We start from the raw sequence: 25,747 nt of genomic DNA on the forward strand, positions 1-25,747 counted from the left end.
TTTTCTTGGTATGTGTTGTGTTTTCTCTGAGCAGGATCAAGATTTAAGAATTAAAGAGGAAATGCTGAGCTACAGGGAAAATCACGGCCGTGATTCTAAATCACGCCCGTGATTCACCAGAGAAAATCACGGCCGTGACTCCCAATCACACCCGTGAACGCCACTGACCCTTCATAGATGTGCTCCAGAGAAGATCACGGTCGTGATTCTCAGTCACGGCCGTGATTCACTTCGCGTCCCAGCTTTTTAAGTTTTATGTTTTATTTTTATTTTATCTTTGTAATTTTTATCTTGGTAGTTTTACCTTTTTACCCTTTTAGGTTATAAATTAGATGAGGTTAGCCTAGAACGGGGATTTTTGTTTCGGAGACAGTTTTTTTTAGTTTTAGACACTTGGAGAAGGTTGGGCGCCTGTGCCATCGACTCTAAGGTTTGCTTTTCTTTTATTCTTCTTTTCTTGGAGAACTACTATGAACTCCTGTGAGTAGTTTCCCTTTTTCTGGGATCAGGGCTTAGCCTCTGAGAACCTCTTTATTAATGCATTATTCAGTTTCTTAATTTTATTCCAATTCTTGATCTGTTCTTTTATATTTTATATATGAACTTTAATATTATTGTTTTCATAATAACATTAATCAAGGATGAACTGAGAGGAGAACTTGATTATAATTATGATAAACAATTAATCTTAATTTTCATAATCATAGATAATTAGGGATGAACTGAGAGGAGAACCTAATTATCGGAACCCAAAGGAACAGACTTGAGTGTTAAATCACGAGAGTTGATTTAAGCTTTCGAGGAGCAATAGATTAACAAAGATCTTAATGGGTTTAATTGAACGTAATTACCACGAGAGTAGAGATTAATTTTAATTAAACACGTCCTCATAGCCTGAGAAGGTGCAAGGATTAAATTAGGTTAAGACTACCTTCAAGATGGAATAGAATTAATTAATGAAAATAATAATTCAATAATGTTGGAACTCTTTGTGCGAACCCTAGATTCCCGGAAATCTCCTTATCTTATCTTAAAGTTTTATCTTATTCATTAATTGCATTACTATCTCTTTTACCATCGAATCTGATCTTATCATCTCAAAACAAAAATTCTATCTGTTTTAAAATTCAAATTAAAATACTAGTAATTCTAGGTCAAACACGTAGTCCTTGTGATTCGATATTTATTACTTGACGACAACCGTGCACTTGCGGTTTTCCATACATCATGTGCTGAAAAAAATTGTGCAAACAACTTGTACTAAATAGTACAAACCATTTTCCACTCAAAAGATACCCTAAACACCTCTAAAATCACGCCACTTGTCCTCCTGAGATTGAAAGAACTCTCCTGAGAAGGAAAAGAAACCTTTCTAGAGAATTTGACATGGCTGCACAACGAGATAATTTACCGCTTCGGGATTACTCTGCACCCGTAGCTCGTGGGATACCTGGAGGGGAGATGCAAACTGGAGCTACTGTACCAGCTTCTCTGGTGAATATGCTCAAACAGAACACCTTTGGAGGACTACCATCAGAAGATCCTAATGACCACTTAGAGGGGTTCTTGGAAATCTGTGAGACCCAGCAATTTGATGATGAAGTTTCTAATGGAATGCGACTCCGCTTATTCTCACTCACCTTGAGAGATAAGGCAAAGGTGTGGCTAAGAACAGTGCCTAGAGAAAAGATAGCAACTTGGGAATTATGTGAAAGAACTTTTCTAGAGAAATTCTTTCCTCCTTCTAAAACTAAAGAATTGAGGAAGAAAATCACTAATTTCCAACAAGGCACTGGAGAGACTATTTATGAAGCATGGGAGCGGTTCAAAGGATATCTTCAAGCATGCCCACAACATGGCTTCAACCGTTGGCTTACCATCCAATTTTTCTTTGAAGGATTGGACCAACAAAGCACCATGATATTAGACTCAGCAGCTGGAGGATCTTTCATGGGGAAACCTATTAATGACTGCATGATTATTTTGGAAAATGTAGCCTCAAATCACAGCCAATACAGTGAAAGAGAAGTCACAGCAAGGAAAGGAACTCCGGGGCGATATGAAGTGAACAATATTGAGTTACTCTTAGCAAAATTTGATACTCTTAATCAAAGATTAGACAAGATGGAAAAAGCTAAGGTTAATTCAGTGGCTACAAATCAAGTATGTGACCTTTGTAGGGAACAAGGGCACACTGCAGTAGATTGTACCTCAATTTTTACTGGAGAAAAAGAAGATACTACTGAACAGGTGGCAGCTTCTCATAATTTCTATGACACTCCTCGAAGAGAGAAGAGTAATCCATATTCCAACACATACAACCCTGGTTGGAAGAATCATCCTAACTTTTCTTGGAAGAATAACCCAGTTCAAGGAACTAGCAATCAGCAACCTAATTTCCGTCCGTCCAATCACTTCATTAATGGGGAAGGAAATCCAGTACAGACACCCTCAATTCAACAAAGTGTTTCAAGATTAGAAAACCTTATGGAGAATTTTGTCACTAATCAAAAACAGACCAATGATTCAATGGCAAATTCTATTCAAAACCTTGCTGTCAAGGTTGAGAATATTACTCTCCACAACAAGATGCTGGAAAATCAAATTGCACAGTTGATGCCTAGTTCAAACAATTCTCCAGGTAAGTTCCCAGGTAAAACAGTTGCAAACCCAGCTGAAAATGTTAATGCTGTTACTTTAAGGAGTGGGAAGAAATTAGACAGACCTGTGTCTAATCAAAATGATAATATTGAGATTGATGAAGACGCTTCTCCTATGGTTGAAAAACCTGAAAAAGAGAGATTAGAAAAAGAAAAAGTATCTTCATCAAAGCCTCAAACTGTTTATCACCCTCCAATTCCTTTTCCTCAAAGGTTAGCAAGGACTAAACTTGATAGACAATTTGAAAAATTTTTAAATATGATCAAACAAGTGTATGTAAACATTCCATTTGTAGAAGCTCTACAACAGATGCCTACATATGCTAAATTTCTTAAGGATCTTTTAGCTAACCGAAGGAAATTGGATGATAGAGAGACTGTTACATTGATCCATCATAATTTGCCCAAAAAACTTAAGGATCCTGGTAGTTTCTCTATACCTTGTCTCATTGCAAATCTAAGGTTTGAAAAAGCCTTATGTGACCTTGGGGCAAGTATCAGTTTAATGCCTTTATCAATTTGCAAGAAATTAGATATGGGAGAATTAAAGCCTACAGCAATGTCAATCCAGTTAGCAGATAGATCTATAAAATATCCCATAGGAATTTTAGAAGATGTTCCAGTTAAGATAGGTAAATTTTTAATTCCGGGAGATTTTGTTGTTTTAGAAATGGAAGAGGACAAACAAATACCAATCATACTAGGTAGACCATTTTTGGCTACAGCAGGCGTGATAGTAGATGTCAAACATGGAAAATTGTCCTTATCCATTAATGATGAAACAATGGAATTTAATATTGCTAAATCTGTTAGACAACCTTCTCTTGAAAATATTTGCTACAGGGTTGATATATTGCCTAAAGACATGGAGGAAGAAGTCATGAGATCTATTTTGAGGGATCCCTTGGAGAATTTTCTAGTTGGAGGAAAGCACATAGATCTTGAGGGGATTCAACCTAATTATGCTTGCTTGATCGATTCAAGTCCCCCGTGTAAAGAAAAAGATCCTCTAGTAGAAAGTCTTCTTGAGTCTTCAACAGATTGGCAAGAAGAAAACTCTCCAAAGTTAGAACTTAAACCACTTCCTTCATCTTTAAGGTATGAGTTTTTGGGGGCTAATTCCACTTATCCAGTCATAGTAAATTCAGCTTTAAATGAAAAAGAAACTGAAAAACTTCTCAATGAGTTGAGAAAATTTAGAAAAGTTATTGGATATACTATGGCTGATATAAAGGGAATTAGTTCTTCATTTTGTATGCATCGCATCTTCTTGGAGGAAGGATCCAAACCTTCTGTTGAAGCTCAAAGAAGACTAAATCCCAAGATGAAAGAAGAGGTAAAGAAAGAAATTTTGAAATTATTGGATGCTAAGGTAATTTATGCTATATCTGATAGTCCTTGGGTAAGTCCAGTTCATGTGGTTCCTAAGAAAGGTGGGATGACAGTAGTTAAAAATGATAATAATGAATTAATTCCCACAAGAACTGTGACTGGGTGGCGTATGTGTGTTGATTATAGAAAATTAAATAATGCCACTAGAAAGGATCACTTTCCCTTACCTTTTATTGATCAAATGCTTGAAAGGTTAGCAATGCATTCATACTTTTGTTATTTGGACGGATACTCCGGTTTTCATCAAATCCCTATTCATCCATTAGACCAAGAGAAAACTACTTTTACATGTCCCTATGGTACTTTTGCTTATAGGAGAATGCCTTTTGGCCTATGTAATGCACCTGCTACCTTTCAAAGATGTATGACTGCAATCTTTAGTGATTTATTAGAAAAAGAGATGGAAGTTTTCATGGATGACTTTTCAGTTTATGGTATTTCCTTTGATGACTGTCTATTAAATCTAACTAAAGTATTGCAGCGTTGCTCTGAAGTGAATTTAGTCTTAAATTGGGAAAAATGTCATTTTATGGTACAAGAAGGAATTGTCTTAGGACACCTAATATCTGGGAGAGGAATTGAGGTAGATAGAGCAAAAATAGAAGTAATTGATAAATTGCCTCTTCCAATTGATGTTAAAGGTGTTAGAAGTTTCTTAGGGCATGCCGGTTTCTACCGAAGGTTTATTAAAGATTTTTCAAAAATCTCTAAACCATTATCTAATCTACTTGTGAAAGAGGTACCTTTTAACTTTGATGTTTCTTGTAAGAATGCATTCTACAGGTTGAAAGAAGCTCTCACTACAGCTCCTATTCTGCAAACTCCTGACTGGAGCCTTCCTTTTGAAATCATGTGTGATGCAAGTGACTATGCTATAGGAGCTGTATTGGGACAAAGAAAGGACAAGAAGGTTCATGCTATATACTATGCCAGCAAGACTCTTGATGAAGCCCAAGCCAATTATGCAACAACAGAAAAAGAATTGTTAGCAGTCGTCTATGCTTTTGAAAAGTTCAGATCTTATCTTGTGGGGTCTAAGGTTATTGTTTACACAGATCACTCTGCCCTAAAGTATCTTTTTAATAAAAAGGATGCTAAACCTAGGCTCCTCAGATGGATTCTCCTTTTACAAGAATTTGATTTAGAGATTGTGGACAGAAAGGGAGTAGAAAATGTAGTAGCTGATCATCTCTCTCGACTTCCACAAGACCAAGCAACAAAGGAGGAACTCCCTATTAATGACAGCTTCCCAGACGAAAAGCTTTTAGCAGTTGTTGTGAAAAACAGTCCCTGGTATGCAGATTATGTGAATTACTTAGCATGTGGAGTCCTTCCTGAAGACTTTAATTATCAACAAAAGAAGAAATTCTTTAGTGACCTTAACAGCTTTATTTGGGATGAACCTTACCTATATAAGAGGTGTAGAGATGGTATCTACAGAAGGTGTATCTCAGAAGAAGCAGCTCCTCACATCATTCACTCATGTCATTCTTCCGCATATGGAGGGCATGCTAGTACGTCAAAAACTGCAGCTAAAATTCTACAATCTGGTTTTTACTGGCCAAACTTATTTAAGGATACTTGGAAGATGGTAAATTCTTGTGACCAATGCCAAAGATCAGGGAATATATCCAGGAAACATGAAATGCCATTAAATGGGATTTTAGAAGTAGAAATTTTTTATGTATGGGGAGTAGATTACATGGGACCATTCCCTAGTTCTAAAGGTTACAAGTTCATATTAGTTGCAGTTGATTATGTGTCCAAGTGGGTAGAAGTGATTCCCGCTCAAACGAGTGATTCAAATACTGTCATTAAACTCTTCAAAAGAATTATATTTCCAAGATTTGGGGTCCCAAGAGCTGTGATCAGTGATGGAGGCTCACATTTTATTGAAAGAAAGTTTGAATCTCTCTTAAAAAAGTATGGAGTCACTCACAAGGTTGGTACACCTTATCACCCTCAAACAAGTGGACAGGTAGAAATATCCAACAGAGAAATCAAAAAGATTCTTGAGAAGACTGTATCTACAACAAGAAAGGACTGGTCTTTAAGATTAGATGAAGCTCTTTGGGCCTACAGGACTGCTTACAAAACACCTATTGGCATGTCTCCATTTAGGCTGATTTATGGCAAATCTTGCCATCTTCCTGTAGAGCTAGAACACAAGGCTTTGTGGGCAACAAAATACTTCAACTATGACCTAAAGGATGCTGGAGAAAAAAGGAAATTGGAACTCTATGAGCTTGATGAAATCAGATTAGACTCATATGAAAATGCTAAGATTTACAAAGAAAGAACAAAGAGGTGGCATGACAAGCATATACATAGAAGAGAATTCAAGCAAGGGAACTCGGTGCTATTATTTAATTCCAGACTCAGATTGTTTCCTGGAAAATTGAAGTCAAGATGGTCAGGGCCTTTTACAGTTCAAAAAGTATATCCCTATGGAGCTGTAGAAATCAGAAACGATAAAGGCGACATATTCAAGGTCAATGCACAGAGATTGAAGTTATATTTCCATGGGGAACACTTAGAAAAATTATACTCTATGGTTCTTCAGGAACCTACTCAAGTTTCTTAAAAAAAAATAAATAAATAAAAAAAAAAATAATAATAATAATAATAATAAAATAAAATTTCAGAGTTCCAGAGAGAATCACGACCGTGATTCTAAATCACGGGCGTGATCTTCTCTGGAAAATTTTTGGAAAACCCCAGAGAGAATCACGACCGTGATTATAAATCACGGGCGTGATCTCCTCTGTTTGAATTTTTGAAAACTCACAAAGAGAATCACGGCCGTGATTTCCAATCACGCCCGTGATTCCCTGCTGACGCTCAACAGATACAACCCGTGATTTTTGAAATTCCCCTTTCCCTTATATATTTTTCCCCCTCCTTTTACATTCTCACTTCTCTCAAACTTACGAACTCTGCCCATTCTCTCTTTTCTTCTCTCCCAAACCCTAGCTTCTCACTTCTTCTTCCTCTTCTTCCCTCTTCCTCCCACATTCACTCCTTCCGTTCATCCATGGCTCCCAAGCGCACCCGTACCGTTGGTTCGTCCTCCACCGCTTCCGATACCCACAGTTACGAGGAAGAAGCAAGTGAAATTCCGCACCTTCCTCCGAGGTTCTATCGGAACGATGAACAGCGTGAGCGGAACGAGGTATTACGCTTCCGCACTATCCATCCTACCAGGTATCTCGACTTCCCATTTATTCGTAAGTTGGGTTTACGTGCTGATATCAATTTCATGTTAACTAACATTGGGTGGACAACCTTTGCTACCATGCATAATGATGTTGTTTATCCTCGACTAGTTCTTGAGTTCTTGAGCTCTCTCCACACGGAAATATTATCTGGGCCAAATTGTTCTGAAGGTTTGATTTCTTTCCGTATGTTTAACCAAGAACACGAATTAACCCTGGCTCAGTTCAATAATATTTTTGGATTTCCCACTGGAGGGAGCACGAGAACCCCAAGTTCTTTCAACCCTGGTTTTTTTTGGTATAGTTTGACAGGTACAAGTAATTGGGTCGCTGGAAAATGTAATTCCTCTGCTTTCCGCCATCCCGCCATCCGTATTATGCACCGCTTTATTGCCTCTACTGTTTTGGCCCGAGGTGATTCTGAAGGAAAGGTTCGTTTGAGCGACCTTTTACTTTTATGGACTATGATGGAAAATAGAGAGGAGCCTATTGATTCTGGCAGTCATTTGGCACGACAGTTCTAGAGTATTTCCAATACCAGCCACGGTGCGATTGTGAATGGCGGCCTCATTACCACTATAGCCAAACACCTTGGCTATCACGCTTGGCTGGACCAGTTAGAACCACTCCCTGGAATCCGTACTATTAATTTTGCTACCTGCTCTTCTATGAACTACATTGCGAAAGATGAAGATGATAAATACTACTTTGTAGTAACCCAGTCGGGAGTGCACCACCAGTTACCAAATCCAACATACACCGTGAAGAACCGGGCTACACGGCAGTTTCCACTGGAGCCATTAGAGGACCTACCTCCAGCAGCTGAGGAAGCGGCTCCTGCAGATGAGGAAGCAGCTCCTGAACAACCCCCTCTACATCCTGGACCTGAGGTGGACAATGCTGCTATCCTGGCAGCTATTCAATCAATGGATAACCGGCTGAAACAAATGGATGAATGCCAACAGCATTATAATTACATGGTTGATCAAATGTATCAATGGCACATTCAACGGTATCCAGATGATTTTCCACCACAGTGAGATCTTTCTTATTCCTTATTTTACTCTGATGCTTAGGGACAAGCATTCCTTTCTGTTGTGGGTTGGTTGCATATTCATGCATTTTATAATTTTGTCAAAATAATCTATCATGCATTCATTAGCTCTTTGCTTCGGGACAAGCAAATCTTTAAGTTTGGGGTTAGGAGGATGTACGCATTTCATTCATTCATGCAAAGTAAAAAAAAAAAAAAAAAAAAAAAATCATGCATATATACATATTCAGTTAATCCCAGCTTGAATTTGTGTTTGAAAAGTAAATATTTTTAATGAAATTGTTCGTCTTTGAAAACACTGAATGTGATGAATTGAATCTTGAAGTCTCAGAACAAAAGGTTGAAAAATTAGCTGGTTTTGTGGCTAGCACTTGGTTCTTAGTATTGAGGCTTGAAATGATCGAGAATTATAAAAATAGTCTCTTGAAGATAAATTCTTTTTAATTCGTGCTTAAAAGCTTTTGGGGGGTAATAAAAAAAAAATAAAAAATCACCTAGCACCCCTTTGAGGTCATAGGTTAGAGGGAGAATATTCTTAACCTTAGAAAACTAAGGGAACTAATTAGCTACTGGGGAATTGTTTAGTAAAATAGCTAGACCCCCTTTGAGGCTACGTGTTCTTGAAATTATCATCTTCTCTACACTGATTGGCTACTGGGGAAATGTTTTAGGTGAGACAAAAACAAAAATAAAAATATTACCCCTATTTGTGTCACAAGCATTGAAAAATTATTTCTGTTAAATTATCTTCGTTTGACTAATGAGCTTTACAAGATTTGACATCATGAAACTCTTAGAAACTAAGAGTTGGCGCTAGTAATGAAAGATTAAGATTCTAATTGGACCTTGTGAGACTAAGAGTGAAGATTTTAAATGCTCAGTTAATTCTTGATGATTTTTTTTTTCAAAGTGCTAATTATTGTTGGAGGACAAACAAAAGTTCAAGTTTGGGGTTATTTGATGTTGTGTATTTTACTCGTATTTTAGCACTTTAATTCACAAGAATTCATAGCATAATCATGCATATCTTTCATGTTTTTAATAAATTTTTATATCATTTTCCTATTTTATGCTTTTCTTGGTATGTGTTGTGTTTTCTCTGAGCAGGATCAAGATTTAAGAATTAAAGAGGAAATGCTGAGCTACAGGGAAAATCACGGCCGTGATTCTAAATCACGCCCGTGATTCACCAGAGAAAATCACGGCCGTGACTCCCAATCACACCCGTGAACGCCACTGACCCTTCATAGATGTGCTCCAGAGAAGATCACGGTCGTGATTCTCAGTCACGGCCGTGATTCACTTCGCGTCCCAGCTTTTTAAGTTTTATGTTTTATTTTTATTTTATCTTTGTAATTTTTATCTTGGTAGTTTTAGCCTAGAACGGGGATTTTTGTTTCGGAGACAGTTTTTTTTAGTTTTAGACACTTGGAGAAGGTTGGGCGCCTGTGCCATCGACTCTAAGGTTTGCTTTTCTTTTATTCTTCTTTTCTTGGAGAACTACTATGAACTCCTGTGAGTAGTTTCCCTTTTTCTGGGATCAGGGCTTAGCCTCTGAGAACCTCTTTATTAATGCATTATTCAGTTTCTTAATTTTATTCCAATTCTTGATCTGTTCTTTTATATTTTATATATGAACTTTAATATTATTGTTTTCATAATAACATTAATCAAGGATGAACTGAGAGGAGAACTTGATTATAATTATGATAAACAATTAATCTTAATTTTCATAATCATAGATAATTAGGGATGAACTGAGAGGAGAACCTAATTATCGGAACCCAAAGGAACAGACTTGAGTGTTAAATCACGAGAGTTGATTTAAGCTTTCGAGGAGCAATAGATTAACAAAGATCTTAATGGGTTTAATTGAACGTAATTACCACGAGAGTAGAGATTAATTTTAATTAAACACGTCCTCGTAGCCTGAGAAGGTGCAAGGATTAAATTAGGTTAAGACTACCTTCAAGATGGAATAGAATTAATTAATGAAAATAATAATTCAATAATGTTGGAACTCTTTGTGCGAACCCTAGATTCCCGGAAATCTCCTTATCTTATCTTAAAGTTTTATCTTATTCATTAATTGCATTACTATCTCTTTTACCATCGAATCTGATCTTATCATCTCAAAACAAAAATTCTATCTGTTTTAAAATTCAAATTAAAATACTAGTAATTCTAGGTCAAACACGTAGTCCTTGTGATTCGATATTTATTACTTGACGACAACCGTGCACTTGCGGTTTTCCATACATCATGTGCTGAAAAAAATTGTGCAAACAACTTGTACTAGATAGTACAAACCATTTTCCACTCAAAAGATACCCTAAACACCTCTAAAATCACGCCACTTGTCCTCCTCTCCTTCTCCTAAAATTTGACCTAATTTTCACCACCCACAAGTGCAAAACCTAAGCAACATATGGGCTGAACTATAAAGAAAGAAATTGGACCCAAGGAATATAAAAAACAATTGACGTGAAAATAGAACAAAAAAAAAGTATCAAAAAAATTTTGGACCAAAAAGGACTTGTTGCTAGACTTGTGGACTTGGACTATTACCTTTGCTTTTGGAGTTGGACTTGTGACATTTTGACCTTATTTTGGGACCTTAAGATTGGCTGGACCGAATCCTTTAAAAGACTTAATCAAGTGAGCTTAAACACTAATCCATTCTAGTGCCTTTCTAGGATTACTCTTTTGTGTGCTTCCTTTTTGTGATTGAGTCTTAATTTTAGTTTGTCTTTTCTTTGGCCTCTTTTGTTTTGTCTTAATCAATTCCCTCTGAGTTTAGCCTTTCCTAATTGTGCTTTTTCAGTTTTTATTTTCTTGGACTCTTGCTCTTGGGATGGTTTCATTTTGTTTGTAGGTGAAGAACCTATCTAGCAAACTAGCACACCTTTGGTGGATTTGAGTGGAGGAGTGAACCGAATCCAAACTTAGCCTTTGGAGGGATTTTCACCACACAAAAGGAGTGATTAAACACTTGGAGAGGACTAACAAGTTTGCTCTTTGTGAAGGAACCCAAGTGGAGGAGTTGAAGACCTAAAATTTTGTCTTTTCATATTTTTGCTTGATTTCTTTTGGGCCACTTGTATTTGGGCCTTCTTTCTTTATTTTGGTTTGTAATTGGCCATTCTTAAACCTCTTCATTTTGGTTTAGCTTCATGTAGTTGAAGGTGATTTGAAAACCTTCACCTAGGACCTCGACTAGACTATGCTTTAAGTGCTTCCTTTTGCATGTTTTAAAGCTTTTGGTAGTATAATTGTCTAGGATTTTATCTTTGCTTCAATTACGTTTAGAAGGCTTATTTTTGCCTACAAGGGGTAACGTGCACACACACACCTCATTGTTGTGCCAACTTGTTTTGTGAGAAAAGTGGAAAGGGCTTTGTGATTTTTACTTGATAAGGCTTGGTTTTTAAGTGATTCATAGTAGTCCACCTCCCTTTGATAGTTCACTTTGTACACTTAGTACTTTTCCTACCTATCTTGCACCTTAAAAACCTTTTTGAAAAACCTTTTATCACTCACTCTTTGTGAAAAAAATTTCAAACCTTTTTGAAAACAAATTTGTGAAAACCTTTTCTTGATCAAAGATGAGTAATCATTCTAGTGTCCATGGTCATAATTCTCGTAGTACTAGTTCTAGTGTTAGGGATGAACTTAGGCAACTCAAGGAGTACCTAAGAAAAAAAGAAGAGGAAAATATAAAAAGAGAGGAAAAATTGAGAAGAAAAGAAAAAGAGTTTGAAAGAAATAATGAAGAAATAAAAAGATTGCTTGAAAGACTAGTTGTGGGAGGAGAGGCTAGTGGTTCAAAACCAAGAGTCACTTCTCCTCAACCCTCAAGAGGAAAGGGGCATATGCATTCAAGTTTTCATGAGGAGGAAGGGCATCATACCCAACCTCCAAGTGATACCTTCTTTAGTAGTCATCACAATGATGATTACTATCAAAGACCCCCAAGGCACCATAGACATAGGGAGTCTTCCAACAAGGAACCCAACATCAATCTTCCCCCATTCCATGGCAAAGATAATGTTGAAAATTATTTGGATTGGGAAATGAAAGTTGAACAACTTTTCTCTTGCCATGGAATAAGTGAAGATAGGAAGGTTTCTTTAGCAACCCTTAGCTTCCAAGGGCATGCTATGTATTGGTGGACCTCCTTAGAAAAAGAAAGGAGAATAAATCATGAGCCCCTAATCCAATATTGGAATGAGCTCCGTAGTGCCTTAAGAAGGAGGCATATTCCTCCATACTATGACCGAGAGCTTATGGATAAGCTTCAAAGATTGAAACAAGGGTCCTCTAGTGTGGAAGAATATAGGCAATCTATGGAGTTGCTAATGATGAGGGCTGGGATTAGGGAGGAAGAGAGGACCACAATCTCTAGATTTCAAAGTGGTCTTAATCTTGAGATAAGAGACAAAGTTGAACTTCTACCTTATAGGGATTTGAATGAACTAGTTCAACTTTGTTCAAGAGTGGAGCATCAACTTACAAGAAAACCTTTTCGAAAAGACTCCACTCCCTCTTATTCCAAGAATTTTAAGAAGGAGGGCCACTCTTCCCTACCTTATCCCAAAGAAGAAAAAGAAAAAGAAAAAAAAAAGAAAAATCATCTTTTAAAGCACCTTCCAAAGAGTCTAAGTCAAGTGAAATCAAGTGCTTCAAGTGTCTTGGAAGAGGACATATTGCTTCCCAATGTCCTACAAGGAAAATTATGGTTTTAAAAGCCCAAGACCACTATAGTAGCCTTGATGAAGCTACTTATTCTTCCTCTAGTAGTGAAGAAGAAGCCATAGATTCCGAGGAAGAAATTTTACCTTGTGAAGGAGACCTATTGTTAGTTAGAAGGCTCCTTAACAACCAACCTAGTGAAATTGACCAATCACAAAGAGAGAACTTGTTTCAAACAAAATGGAAGGTCTTAGAAAGCACTTATTATCTCATTGTCGATAGTGGGTCTACTTCTAATTGTTATAGTACTAGATTGGTTGATAAGCTAGCCTTAACTACAAAACCTCATCCTAAACCTTACAAAATGCAATGGATCAATGAGGAAAGAGGTGTTGTAGTTAACCAACAAGCAAGCATACCAATCTCTATTGGCACATATAACGAAGAAGTTTTATGTGACATAGTGCCATTAGAGGTTAGTCATGTCTTGCCTGGGAGGCCATGGCAATTTGACAAGCACATAATCCATGATAGCCTCACCAATAAAATAAGTTTCCAACACTTGGGAAAGAAATTTGTGTGGTGTCCTCTATCACCTTATCAAGTGAATGAGGACCAACTCAAATTAAAGGCTAAGAAAGATGAGGAGGAGAAAAACAAAAACAAAAACAAAAACAAAATAAAAGAAAAAAAGAATTTTTCCTTTGAAGACAAAGGGCTAGGTTCAAGAGAACATTAGCCCTTGTGCCATCCTCTTTCTTTTGGTGCCAAAGAAAGATGGCAATAGAGGATGTGCACCATTTTAGAAAGCCATCATTGAATAAAAGGCACCCAATCCCTAAATAGATGATTTGGTGAATGAATTGCATGGGGCCAATAATTTTTTTTAAAATGGTGATGCCTCTTTGGCTCCCTCCTTTCCCTAGCACTTCCATTCAACAAAATGTGTACTTAAGGATTGCATAGCTAAGTTTCGTATTTTACTTCCCTAATTGTGGTTTTACATCTTTTGAAGGATCAATGGAATGGAAGAGCTTAAAGATTTGAAGTCAAATCCTTCTCAAGAAGGACGGGATGATGGAGGACCATCCTTGGTACTTCATGTGAAACTCATCACATGGTTCATGGCTAGGAGTATGGAGAGATACCATGTATGGATCCATCTCCTAGGCCCAATTTGAGTAGTATAGAATTTATTGCTTTATTCCAATTTTACCCTTGTACTTTGGGGTATTTTAGTCATAGAATTTATTTTCTTGTATTTCCAATTTTACCCTTGTATTTTGGGGTGTTTAGGACTTAGAATTTATTTTCTCTTATATTTCCCATTTTACCCATGTATTATGGGGTGCTTTAGATGATTAGGGTTTTAATTTTGGGCTAGGGTGTTACATTAGAAGGGTGACGCATTTTTGGTGCTCCTTGGATCTATTTTTGGTGTTAGAAAGGCTTAGGCCCAAGTGGAGGGCAAAGGTTGCATGGTCTTATCATGCACCTAGATATAGCCAATCTAAACCCATAGATTCCATCCTTGGCCACCAAGTTGCATCTAGGGTTCATTTGGCATTTCATTTGGAGTGCATTTGCCTTGTGAATTTCGGCCATGCACACTCCAAATGAAACCCTAGATGCCTCCCCTCCTATAAATACCCAACACCCCACACCTTGTAAATACTTTGGATTATATGAATTTGAGAGAGCATTTCTTTGCCTCAAATCCTATCCTTAGTCCCTAGGTTAGTTTCGGCTAGCCCCCTTCATTCTCCACCCTTGGAGAGTGAAACCCTAGAGTGGCCTCCACCTACACTTGGAGTGAGCCAACCTTGAGCAACCATACACCATTCACCAAACACTTCCGCCACCTTACATCCTTTCACGCCTAAAATCTTTTGTCCACCATAAACCCCCTTTTGTCTACCCTTTGGTGAGCCTAGATCAAGGGCAAGGACTCCCCCTTCACACCCTACATCAATCATGGAAGGAGGAACTCCATCATTACTTGTAATAAAAAAAAAAACACTTGTGAAAATCATCAAACATTAAAAAAAATTTGTGAAAACAATTTGTGGAATTAAGAATACCACAAGGAAGTTTAGTGATTTCCACTTGAAAAGGCTTGGTTATTAAGTGGCTCTTAGTAGCTCACCTCCCTTGATAGTGCAATTTGTACAGTTAGACTTCCAAGTGTTAGTCTTATTCCTAGAAAAGACCAAAAATAATTTTCTTTTTTTTGCATAGCATATAAAATTCTTTTTGTCTAATCATGATAAAATATTCCTCAAGTGGTAGTGACTCAAGCTCTCCAAAAAGTTTTTCACATCCTACTTAAGAGCTTAAATCACTAACACCTTGGACAAAGCAAGAAGTGTTAAGAAGAGAGAAAGAAAAACTTGAAAGAAACACACAAATTGCAATTTTGGAGGAAGAAATTCGCATTCTTAAACAAAAGGAAGAAAAACTTTTGGCAAAAGAAAAAAAGCATTGCTCTTAGGGAAGAGTAAGGAGGAAAATATTTCCTCTAAAGGACTTGTGAGTGAAGAGAGTTGTTCTATCACTAAAAATCATTTACAAAATACTCTTTTCCTAAATAAAGACCTTAACTTTTACCCTAATGTTACCACTAGTCATGAAGTAGAGATTCTAGAACAAAATATTTTAAAGAAAAACGAATCCCAACTTCAAGATGTAGTGAAGAAGGAGTGGACTACACTTAGTTCCACTTCTTGTGCTACTTCCTTGGAGGTTCCCAAGGAAGAAAACTTTCCTCTTTTTAGGACTCCTTCTACCTTAGTTGTTCTAATAAAGCACCCAAATTTTGGAATATATTATTTGATAGATACATCTTGTCATATTTCATATTCTATTTTTGATCTTATGGGAAGTTCATCTTTATTTGAACTTAATTTGCCTCCTTCCCTACAAGACAAAAATAGTTTATATGCATTTTCAAGACTCCATGGGACATTATCTTTTTATCTACCAAACAATATGATTCAAAATTGTCTAGGATGTTTCCTAGTAGTCTTTTCTTTATATTTTAGGAAATGTCTAGGTTTCCATTTAGGGTACTTTAGGCAAGATGTTTTAGTTTTTAAGAATCATTATTTCCATTGTATTAGTCTTAGTGTTACTACATTTTTAGGATTTTATTCTAGGTTATGCTTAGAAGAAGATCCTATTTCTATCTTTAGGGAGTTTAATTTTAATAGTTTAGTTTTCTTTGTTAGGCTAAAAATAAGGATTCATCTTAGGCTCCACAACCCATTTTCTTCTCATGAACATTTCACTTCTTATGCATTGTATGTTGTGCATGTAGGTAATGATTCTAACTCCATAGATCCTCGTGATTTGAGGAAAAATCCTTTTCAAGAGGGAGGGGATGATGAAATCATGCCTAGGAAGGCAAGAGGTGACAACCTAAAAGATCCATGAGGAATGGGTTGGACATGAAGGTTTGGGCCAGTCAAGGCCCAATAGACCTTAATGGGCTTGGAAGGCCCAAGTTGAGTGTCTCATGGGCCATATCTTGTTTTAGCTATTTTCTTTATGTCTTGTATATATCATATTAGTGTAGGTTTCATATAATTTGGGTCTTGTATTTTGACCATTTTGGATAGCATTTTAGGTTATAGGCTTATTGGGCCTAGTTTTGGGCTTCGTGGGCCTTTGGGCTTTTGGTACTCAATATTGGGCTCATTTTAATTCTTGTAATTTTTCCTTTTCATTGTATTTGCTTAGCCATTGTATTTAGGCCATTAGAATAGGAATTTAGAAGGATTAAGTATTAAAGCATGAATCATAGAATGTTAATTACATTTAGGAGTAATTAGAGTTTCATTTGAGTCACATGTTTTGTGTCAAAGGTGGCTGCACATGTGTACACTTAAATGAACCCTAAATTACTTCTAAATGCAATTAGAATTCTAGAAGTGCTGGCTGCACATGGCATGTGCAAGTGGACGTTCAACTTTGAATTCAAATTTGAATTTGAATTCAAAATTGGCGCCACTTTTGAGTGCACATGGAATGGCTCCAAGACTCCTTTGATCCGTGGCTTTAAATGCTTGAAACCTTCACTCTTGTAAACACTTTTGATGAATGAGAATTCTAAATTTTACTTCAGCCAAATTCTCTCCAAGAGTCACCGAAACCTCACCCACTATAGTTCTAGGAAAACCTCCATTCCTAAACTTGAAAGTGAGCTTTCCTTTGGATCTTTAGCTTGGATGCTTCCATCCTTAGCTTAGGGATTCTCTACCATTCCAATCATCTTCTCCTACCATTTAATCCGTAGCAAGCTCAAGGAAAAGGTCTTCATATTCGGAGAAGGTCACAAGAAGCAAGAATCCATCCATTGCTTCAACCTACTCCATCAGTTTTCTTATAATAGGGTTGTCCATAGCACAACTAATTGTTCACCATTTGACATTGTGTATGGATTTAATCCTTTGAATCCTCTTGATTTGTTGCCTATGCCTAACATTTCTATGCTTAAGCAAAGGAAGCGCAGGCTAAAGCTGAGTATGTGAAGAAGCTACATGAGCAAGTGAAGGCTCAAATTGAAAATAAAAATGAGAGCTATGTAAGGCAAGCTAACAAGGGTAGAAAAAAGGTTGTGCTTCAACCTAGTGATTGGGTTTTGGTACACATGAGGAAGGAAAGGTTCCCTAAATAAAGGAAATCAAAACTCCAACCAAGGGGAGATGGTCCTTTCCAAGTTCTAGAAAAGATCAATGACAGTGCCTATAAGATTGATCTGCCTGGTGACTATAATGTTAATGCTACTTTTAATGTGTCTGACTTAACTCTATTTGATGCAGATGCAGATGTAGATGTCTCTAATTTGAGGACAAATCCTCTCAACAACGGAGGAGTGATAAGGACATGAAGAGCAAGGAACTTGATGTCCTTGAAGGACTTGGAGGACCTACGACAAGAGCAAGGACAATGAGCCAAGGAGACCTTACAACAAGTGTTGCCATCCTTTACTAAATTAGAACCAAACCTTGAAGAATTGAAGATTAAATTTATTAATTGTCTCATGATTAAAGAGAAGGATGCATGGACATAATGGAAGGGAAGTTGCCATAATTTCAACTCAAGAAAGGGGTAATAATCTGTCTGAATAGGAGCGACCAACTAGGAGAAGCCGTTGGCTGAATTTTTTATGCAAATAAAAGCTCACATGGCTGTTACATTTTCACCATAATGGAGCGGCCAGATTTAATAACATTGGTGGGCTGCAATTTTTTTTTGGCAGTTTTATTTCTCTTTTAAATAGACAATTATTGGTTTTATGTTAGGAGTTATATTTGTTCAGAATGTAAAAGGACATCTGCATTGCGCATTTGGCTGGTGGATTTAGGCCCTATATTATGCGCATTATTTTTAAGTAAAGGGACACAGACTATTGGTTTTAAACAACTTTGTGAGAGAAATTTCTATGGGATTCTTGCAATCCAATTATCTTAGATTTATCAAAGGTTTTCACCCTTTTGTGTTGAATCTCCAGGCTTATCATCCAACCATGGGAGTGTGACGCCGATCTCAATTTCTTTTTTTATTCATTCCTTCTTTTTTCTTTAATCTTACGATCAAACTCTGCATCCTTCTGGACTTAATTTACGTGCAAAGTATATATATATATATATATATATATATATATATATATATAAATCTGCACTTTATATCTTTCAATTATATTTGGGGCTTAATTCTGCCCCTTTGTTTGGCAGCTGTTGCACTCCCTTAAGTCCCTTATTGACGTTGAATTATCATAACCATATAACTCGATTACTTCTTCATTATAATTGCTAGAATATTGCATATTCTAGATTACAAAAGTGAACGCTAGGCTCATAAAAAAATTCTGCACCAATTTGAAGCATTAAGTTTTGTGTTTCGCTTGCTTAATTTCTTTCCCTCGTTACCTTTCCATAAATTCTTCTATAAATTTTGGTCAATTCTGGGTTTTGATTTTTGTTCTTACCGGAGATCGATAGTAGGGGACGATCTGCTGGGTAAGATCAGCGAGCCTCCTTCACTGGGTACGCTTGTTGTTCCAAGGCAGGGGTGATACCTGCAAAAGAGACTCTGATGCTAAAGTTAGTGTTTGTGGGTGTATGAGTCTCGTATAAGTAATGCACGTACCTTTGTGTGAATTAGGGTTTTATTGGGCCTTGGGCCTGAGATCAGTTATGACCTATTTGGATGTCGAGCTGACATAGCTTAGCGTGTGTCCGAGGTCATCCCGCGTTGTGATGCTGAGCTCAAGCTCAGCATAGCGGTACGAATAGTACACTAGCCCCCCGAGCTCTGAAGACCATGGGTTAAGGAGTTAATGCCGAGCTCGGTAGGGGGTCGTGACCCTTCGCGTACGCTTTTCTGCTGTGCTGCCATGTGTCGCAACTGTCACTTCGTGTTTCGAAGCGCATGGTCGGCGCGTTAAGGGGAATGACGGTTGTGCAATGATGATTGTGCCCATCATAATAGGGCTCATTAAATATGTTGTCAGTTGTGTTCCCTGGCTGACACGTGTCATGACCGTTTTTGAATTTTGGGGGTTTCTTTTCTCTCTCTCGCGCCTCTTCCCCTTTGACTTTACTCTTTACTTTTAGCTTGTTCTCGACGCTTCTCCGTTTCCTTGCTCTCTTTTCGTCTTCCGCCTTCTTCGTCTTTGTTCTCTTGTTTCCGACAACCGAGTCTCTACCTCCTGTTAGTGTTCTTTCGTTTATCAAAGGGGTACCAGGTACTTCGCTTTTCCTGTCTTCTCCCTCTTCTCCAATCTTTTCATCTTCTTGATGGCTGGTAATAGTGATGTCGCCCCGTCCGCGCTGGCCAAGGGTAAAGGCAAGGCGCGCGACAAGGCGGTGGCTGCCGAAAACAAAAAGGAGGGACCAATCTAGGGAACCTTTCCCCATCATTTCTGGCTATGAATGGGTCAGAAGCGACGTCGAGAAGATCCAAAGCGTCTTCAAGTCGTTCTTGGAGATTAATGCGATGTGGAGATCGCATAGGATCTGTGAACCTTCCATCTCTAAGCTCATCCGGCTTGAACTTTGTCATCCTGGTGAGCGCGTATATATGGGGGGTACCTCCAATCCCCCTTTTTTCTACATGTACCAGTGTTTTTTTAGGGATTTAGGCGTGTGTGCCTTCCCTTTTCCCAATTTGAATGTGATTTTTTGAATTTTATCAACTTGGCTCCTTGCTAGTTGCACCCCAATAGTTAGGGTTTTTTGAGGGCTTTCCAAGTCTTGTGTTCGACCCTAGGGATAGGGTTATCTCTTCCGGTTTTTCTTCATTTTTACCAATTGAAACTAGGTGTACCCCTTTATGGCTGGGTGTCTTTGAACGGTAGTAAGGCTGGGGGTCTGTTTTCTCATTACTCCCAGTCTTACTAGAATTTCAAACAAGAGTTATTCCGGGTTCTGCCCAAGGAGGTCGACCCACTGGAAGATGAGGTGTTCCACTTCGGCGGGTTGCCGAGGTTCCCTCTATACTGGCAGCAGGCTTCGGTCAAGTTTAATGGGTCGGCCAACCTTCAACTGATGGCCTCGGACGCTGTTGTCATTAAAAATCAAGAAGTGCTTCCTCGTCCCTTGGATTGCAGGCTCATCTTGTCGCTTGCTAACTCGGCGTACAAGGAGAAGGGTCTAGAGAGTGAGTACCCTATCGTTTTTAGCTGTTGGTCTTTGACTTTCGTTCTTTTACTAATGTATCTGAGCTTTGTATTTGTAGGCATCATGGGCAGAAACAAGTGGTGAGAGATAAAGTCTCGCTACAACGTCGCTGAAATTGAGGTTCCTGAGCCTCAAGAAGAGGATGTGACCCCCCTGGAGACCCGAAGAAAAAGAAAGAGGGGGGGAGAAAGAGGTCGGGGGGACCTCCGCCCTTCGAGATGTTGAAGAGGTGACCTCAAAAGCTGCTGACGTCGATGCGGTCGACCTTACTGGGAGTTCTCCACCGGAGGGAGCTCCCCAAGTGGCCGCCGAGGAGGTAGCCCAAGCCGCCTGACAGGTTGCCCAGGCCACCGAGGTTAGTGCCTTTTTTGCTCTTTTTCTTCTATGTGGTCCTTTTCTTGGTTCACTGACTTAGGACTGTCTGCTGCAAGCGAGGAATGTTGTTGAGGTCCCGATGCCTCCAAGCTTGGAGGCACCAGGGGTGGGTGCCCCCATTGCCGAGCAGGGGACGCCTGCTACTGCTTCAGTTGAGGCCCGCGGCAAGGGGCCGAGCTCCGAGGTCTCGACGCCCACTCCAGCGACTTCGGCGTCGCCGTTTGGTTCGTCGAAGGGGGCCCCCAAAGGCCAATACCTTGCCCATCGCTTTGGGAAGGATCGTTCACGGATGCTGTTGGACCATGTGAGCGCTTCGGAGGATATAGATTCTATGTGGAGCGCAGGGTTGACCTCGGAAAAATTCTTCTCCAAGGATTCGTTGAGCACGGCTGATTGGGCTATGATCGAGTCGACCGGGCTAGTGGAAGTCCTTGATTCTGCTGAGGTCTTTCTGCAGAGGACCATGGCCATCATGGACCACCGGAAGAGAACAGGGCCTTGGCGGGCGCTCTCGGTGATGCCAAGTTGTAGAATGAGGCGGAGCTTCAAGCCACCTAGAGGGAGCTGGAGAGAGTTCAGAAGTCCCTAGAGATTGCTCTGAGGTCTAATGAGACTCACGCTGCCCAAGTGAGTGAGCTGCGGGAGCTCGCCAATTCTTCCCAAAGTCGGGTACGTTCCTTGAAGGACGAGGTAACCTCCCTCAAGGCTGATTTGGTGGCAGCGGCCGAGAAGTGCCTTTGTGACGAGGTGCTTCTTGGTGGGAAAGAAGTAGAGGTCGCCGCTCTGAAGGTGGACCTTACAAAGATGGTTGCGGCGAAGGCGGAGTTGATGAGGAAGCTCGAGGTAACTGAGCGAGTTGTCCTATTTGAGCACAAGAGGGGATTCCTTAAGGCAGCTCGTCAGGCAAGGCTACTTGCGCCGAGGGTCGACCTCTTCGCTATGTATGTGGAGAAAGAGGTGCATTTTGGGAAGCTGGTGAAAGAGGACGACCTCTAGGACAACTCAAGCAAGAATGCTTCTGCCTAGGCCGGTTTTGTAATAGCTTATTTTATTTTGTTCTGCTTATCTTTTTTTTGCTTTGAATTCATGTGTTGAACTCTTTAAGCATTGTTGTGTATATAACATTTTTCGAGATTTCATCCTTGTGTTTTTGATGATTTTGTTGGATCGTTGCATTTTACGCTCATGTGTTAGGCTCGATTAAACTTGACTTAGTTTAAAGCGGTTAGCCTCTAGGTTTCAATTTGATGCTAAGGTTCGTACTCGACCCTTGATGAGATGGAGCAATTGACGCTAAGGTTTGGATTCGACCTCAACGTAGAGTGAAGTGATTGGTGCTAAGGTTCGGATTCGACCTCAGCTTAAGGTAAGATGAATCGTACCGAGGCTCGATTTTGGCCTCGGCCAAGATAAATTGTACCAAGGTTCGAACTCGACCTCGGCTTTAAGTAAAACAAAACGTACTAAGGTTCGAACCCGACCTCAACTTTAAGTAAAGCAAAACGTATTGAGGTTCATACTTGACCTCGGTTAAGAGTGAAATAAGTCGTACCAAGGTTCGAACTCGACCTAGATCTTGAGTGAAACAAAACGCACCGAGGTTCAAACTCAACCTCAATTTTAAGTAAAGCGCACCAAGGTTTGAACTCGACCTTGGCTTACAGTAAAATACATCATATCGAGATTCAAATTCGACCTCGCAAAACATCTGATGGTAAGATAACGCAGAGTTAAGGAACAATGAATAGGAAAGGAATGAGTCATTTTATTCATGTTAGGGATGTGCCTCGTTAAAAACCCTCTTAGCCAAAACCCATTTTTCTATTTTTTGGGACAAAAGACTGAGGCGGGAAAAGAGTGCATAGCTCATTCTTACAAATTTAGCTAAAATAGAATTTGAGATGCGTGGCGTTCCAAGTTCGCGGGATGGCTTTGCCGCTGAGCTCTTCTAGTCTGTATGCCCCATTTTCCAAGTCTTCTATAACTCGGAAAGGGTAGCCCTAGTTGGGTGCAAGCTTTTCTTCTAACGTGTCTCTCAGAGCGTCACCTGACAGTCGTCAAACCAAGTCACCAACTCGGAAAGAGCGAGGTCACACTCGCGTATTATATCTTCTAGAAGCTCGGAGTTTACAAGCTTCTTCATGAATCCGAGCTTCGTCTCTAAGCTTGTCAATCAGGTCAAGGTCGGCTGCTATCTCTTGAGCGTTTTGCTCGCTGTTGAAGGCCTGGCGTCCGTGAGATGTCTCCCCGACTTCCACTGAGATCATGGCGACGGCTCCATAAGTTAGCATGTAAGGCATTTCCTGCGTCGTTGATTGAGGGGTGCAATGGTACGCCCAGAGTATGCTGGGGAGTTAGTCAGCCCATTGTCCCTTAGCATTCCCTAGCCTCTTCTTGAGCTCTCAGAGTATCACCTTGTTCGCAGTTTCGGCTTGGCCATTGGTCTGTGGATGTTTTACCAAGGTCGAGAGGTATTTTGATACTGAGCTCACGGAGGGAGTCCTCAAAGCTTTATGCGATGAACTGCCTATTGTTGTCGGTAACGAGGGAATGAGGGATGCCGAACCTGCAAATGATGCTCCTCCAAGTGAATTTTTGTACATTTTCGGCGGTGATCTTCGGGAGTGGGGATGCCTCGATCCACTTGTGAAGTAGTCAACTGCCACCAAGAGGAACTTGAGTTGACCCTTTGCAGGGGGAACGGTCCTAGGATGTCCATTCCCCACTGGGCGAAAGGCCACAGCGACATCATCTGGTAGAGAGCTTCAGGTGGCTGTCTATGCGTATTGCTGAACTGCTGGCACTCTTTGCATTTTTGCACGTAGGTTTGGCAATCCAACTTCAAAGTGGGCCAGTAGTATCCAGCTCGGAGTACCCTGGTCACCATCGAGCATGCCCCGGAATGCATGTCGCATATACCTCGGTGGATCTTCTTGTAACATCCTAAATTTTGTAACTATTTATCTATAAGTTTCTGCAAATTATTATATATATATATATATATATATATATATATATTAAATATTACGTAAGTTACTGTGAATGAAATTTATGTAGCATTATTTAACCAGATTTTCTAATTTCAATAATATGTATTTTATTATCTAATTTGACTATTTCTCGGATAGCGTTGAGAGCACATTGTAAAATATTAGAAACTCAATTTAAGAAAATTTAAGTAATCTATAACTTAAATAATAATTTATTGAATGTAGATTAAGAATAAATACAGTTAAGAGAGAAAGTCTCTAAATTAAAATTTATAGAAATTCTCTAAGGATTTAACAAGAAAAAATTATTCTCGTAAAACCTTAAGCTAGAAAATTATGGAAAAATGATCAAAAGGTTATAAATAATTTTATCATCAATAAAGTATGCTTGGAAAAATTAATAAAAATGTATAGTTAGGTGAAATTAAAATACAAGTCTCAACTAATTAAATTATGACACACAAGCAAATCCTAATTTATTTAATTAATATTAATTAACATAATTAAGAGATGATCAAGAGACAAAAGTTTATATTTTTAATGGTCAAGGTTCTAATGATGATATTAGTTTCTCAAAATTATAATTAATTTGCAATATATTTTAATAATTCTGCAATGTTCTAGAAAGTTCTACAAAACTCTTCAAAGTAGATATCTAATTATCAAATAATTAAATGGGTTGTAAGCTTAACTATTAATATATTCAAATAACTCAAGAAAGTTCTATAAAATTCTACATAATAGAAATCTAGAATGGATTAGATGCTTAACCATTAAGATATTTAAAGAATTCTACAAAATTCTAGGATGTTCTATAAATTTCTACAAAAAAAAAGGGACACATAATCACCATGTGATTAAAATGAATTGAAAACTTAATCATTAAGATAACTAAATAACTCTACAAAATTCTAGAAAGTGGACATCTCATCACCATACTATTAAATAAATTAGAAACTTAATCATTAAGATACTTAAATAATTCAAGGAAATTCTAGAAAGTCCTATAAATATCTACAAAATGGACACCTAATCACTATGTTATTAAAATATCTTAGAAAATATCAAGAAATATCTACAAATCTAGAAGATTGGAGAATGGAGGTGGAGACTAGTAAATAGGAGAAACCACACACCAAATCGCTCACCAACAACCCTTAACAACTAGACATAAACCAATGCCAAAGAAACACCAAAAAAATACACCATCTTTTCCACAACCAAGGAGTAAAACAAGGAGTAAACAACTAAAATTTCAAGAAAAGGGGAAGAAAGGAAGAAGATAAGAGGAAGAAAAAGAAGTAGGAGAAGAAGAAAACAAGGAAATTAGGAAAACACTAGCAAGCTTGGAGAAATAGGTATGGGTTAGATGTTTAATTTTATTCATGTCTATATAGTTGTAAAATAAATATTGATCTTTACTTATAAGTTTTGATGCATGGAACCTTAGGTTAGTTGATATGGTTTTTGATTATACTTTTGGATAAATTTGATGCTTTAAAGTTGAATCTTGAAGTGGTTGGTTGTTTATGATTGAATGTTTCTATTGAAATAGTTTGAATTGCATTTGAAGAGTTTGATTGCGAATAATTTTTGAAGTGATAAATTAATAGTGATGCATATTGCATATTGCATAATGTCATTTTTGAGTCAAAATATTTTTGGGGGGAAAAGAAAAGAATTTCAA

General features: G+C 38.4%; 1 non-coding gene across 1 annotated transcript; it reads right to left on the minus strand.

The window, feature by feature from the left end:
• Positions 1 to 1,755: 1,755 nt before the first annotated feature.
• LOC145957631 (small nucleolar RNA R71) lies at positions 1,756 to 1,862 on the minus strand. The gene has a single exon (XR_014433674.1). It is a non-coding gene; the product is annotated as a small nucleolar RNA R71 (small nucleolar RNA).
• Between the last annotated feature and the right edge of the window lie 23,885 nt (positions 1,863 to 25,747).

Source organism: Cajanus cajan, chromosome 4 (genome assembly GCF_000230855.2).
Source record: "Cajanus cajan strain Asha chromosome 4, NIPB_CcT2T_4, whole genome shotgun sequence".
NCBI classification, from domain to species: Eukaryota; Viridiplantae; Streptophyta; class Magnoliopsida; order Fabales; family Fabaceae; genus Cajanus; species Cajanus cajan.